This window comes from Aegilops tauschii, chromosome 2, assembly GCF_002575655.3.
Source record: "Aegilops tauschii subsp. strangulata cultivar AL8/78 chromosome 2, Aet v6.0, whole genome shotgun sequence".
In the NCBI taxonomy this organism is placed as follows: Eukaryota; Viridiplantae; Streptophyta; class Magnoliopsida; order Poales; family Poaceae; genus Aegilops; species Aegilops tauschii.
The window spans coordinates 39,306,562-39,308,936 of NC_053036.3; the positions used below are offsets into that span (position 1 = coordinate 39,306,562).

At 42.2% G+C, this 2,375-nt stretch overlaps 1 pseudogene; it reads left to right on the plus strand.

Annotated features, from left to right (window-relative positions):
* Positions 1-324: 324 nt before the first annotated feature.
* On the plus strand, positions 325-2,035 carry LOC109761545 (uncharacterized; annotated as a pseudogene).
* Positions 2,036-2,375: the final 340 nt, after the last annotated feature.

Here is a 2,375-nt window from a genome sequence, read left to right on the forward strand (position 1 = left end):
AGGTGGCATCTTGTAAAATGGATAGAATTATCTTGTCATGCTTACTAAGAGATCATCTCTTAGCTAGAGAAGACAAACCTTGTTTCTTCTCATTTCTCTCTTCCAACTTAGCAAGTATCCTAGGTGGCATGGCTAAGATAGCACAAATGCACGCACCCTTATGCAGTAAGAAGCACTTATTGTCCTTCTGTTTTAGAATGTACTCATGAAATTTCTTGATCATAATTTTGTGTTTGTTTGGTGCAGGTTGACAAGTTACTTTCTCTGGTCTACTGCTTGCTCTTTGTTGTCTGGAAGTAGTATATCTCACTCCACACTACCACCATGAATCTCCATAATAATTGTCAGCAACAACAGCTATCGGGCTCAAATTCTGCAAGGCCGCCAACACTTTGGACCATCTGTCCAACCTGTGGCACCAAATTTCAGTACCACCATGCAATTTTGAAGAAAGCTGTCTGCTGCCAGAATTGCTCGAAAGCCTTCATAGCACACGCTTTAACTGAGCAACATGTTCCTTTTGGTCCATATCAACAGTTTGCTGAGTTGTGGATAAGTGCAGGAGTGTTTTCAGAAATTAGATTGCTTCAGAAGTTCGAACCTGGGCAGATATGGGCTCTCTACAGTGACATAGATAAGTTTCCGAATTACTATGTCTTCATAGAGAAAGTTGATCTCGAGAATAATGAAGTACAGGCAAGATGGCTTGAAGCTTTTCCTGATGAAGAGGTGGACCAAAGATTGGTAGTAGATCCAACTGTTGGGTGTGGAACCTATAGGGTTTCCACCACATGTGGTATTATGATTTACACTGACACAAAACCCTTTTCTCATCCTGTACATGCGGCATTCACTGGTAGAAGGAACTCGTATGAAATATATCCTAGGAAAGATGAAGTTTGGGCCCTTCTCAGGGGATGGGATATTGGTTGGAGTTCAGATGCTCACAACCAAAAGAACTACAAGTATGAAGTTGTTCAGGTCCTCTCTGATTTCACGACTGGCACTAGCATCACTGTCATGCCACTTGTCAAGATAAAAGTCTTTGTTAGCTTATTAATGCAGGACAAAGAGGCTACCCCATACCTCATACCTTAGGATGACACAATATGGTTCTCGCATTCTCTCCCATACCGTTTGATGGGTGCAGCTCAAAGTGAAGGCATTCCAGAAGGAGCTCTTGAACTTGATCCTGCAACGCTCCCCCTTAACTTGGAAGATGCTTTAGCTTCTGTTGTTCCTGAAAGCAGTTCAGTGAAAGGTCAGGAGTTTGGCACCAGATACACTCGATCTGCTGTAGAAGGTACTGATGTTGATGAGGAATCTGGTGGTATTATCCATGCAAAATTTGGATGTCCTGATTCAGAATTCTATGACTTTACAGAAATAAGATTGCTTTGCAAGTTCAAACCTGGGCAGATCTGGGCTCTCTACAATAATATATATTACTTCCCCAATTACTATGCCGTTATAAAGAAAGTCGATGTCAAGAATAATAAGGTAACATTGAGATGGCTCCATGTCTGTCCTCAGGGAATGGAGGAGAAAAGATTGGTCAAAGAAGATCATCCTGTTTGGTGTGGAACCTTTAGGGTTTCCACTGGCAATGATGGTATTAGTACTTGCACCCGTACAACATACTTTTCTCATCCTGTACCTGGTAGACCAACCGGTATAAGAAATGAATATGAAATATTCCCTCGCCTTCGTGATGTCTGGGCTGTTTACAAGGACTGGAGGGCTGGGTGGACTGCACAAGATTTTAAAAATTGTGACTATATATGAGTTCGTGGAGATATTTGACTGTACTGATTCGTCCATACAAGTTCAGCTGTTAATGAAGGTGGATGGTCACAGGACAGTATTTAGAAGGGAGGGAGGTGTGGAAACGATACATAAGTATGATTACTTAAAGTTCTCTCACCAGGTCCCTTGCTTCTGTCTCACAAATGAAAAAGGAGGCAAGCTTCGAGGCTGTTTGGAGCTCGATCCTTTGTCGATGCAGAAGGGGTCTCTTGTCAGTAATTCAAGGTGAGAGATAACCTTGTTCATGGCGAATCTTTTGGAAGCCTCTTTTCACGATGAAATTACAAGGCGAAAGATTCTGTGGAAGTTGGTCACACCGTGTTTCAAACTGCCCGGAGCTCTCCATGTTCCAGTGATGTTATTATGTGCTTGTTTAGTCTTCCTGCAGCCAGTACCTCTATGATCTAGTTAGCAGCCTGGCATTTGTTGCAGTTGCTGTTTTTTACTTTTGGTCCGGTTATTGAAGTGCCACTCTTCTAAAAGCTCCTCGGCATGCAGTAGGCTCGGGGTGGCGGCGGCATAGTTTTATTTTTCTAAGTTTTTAAATTATGTCTTTAATTTTGTACAAA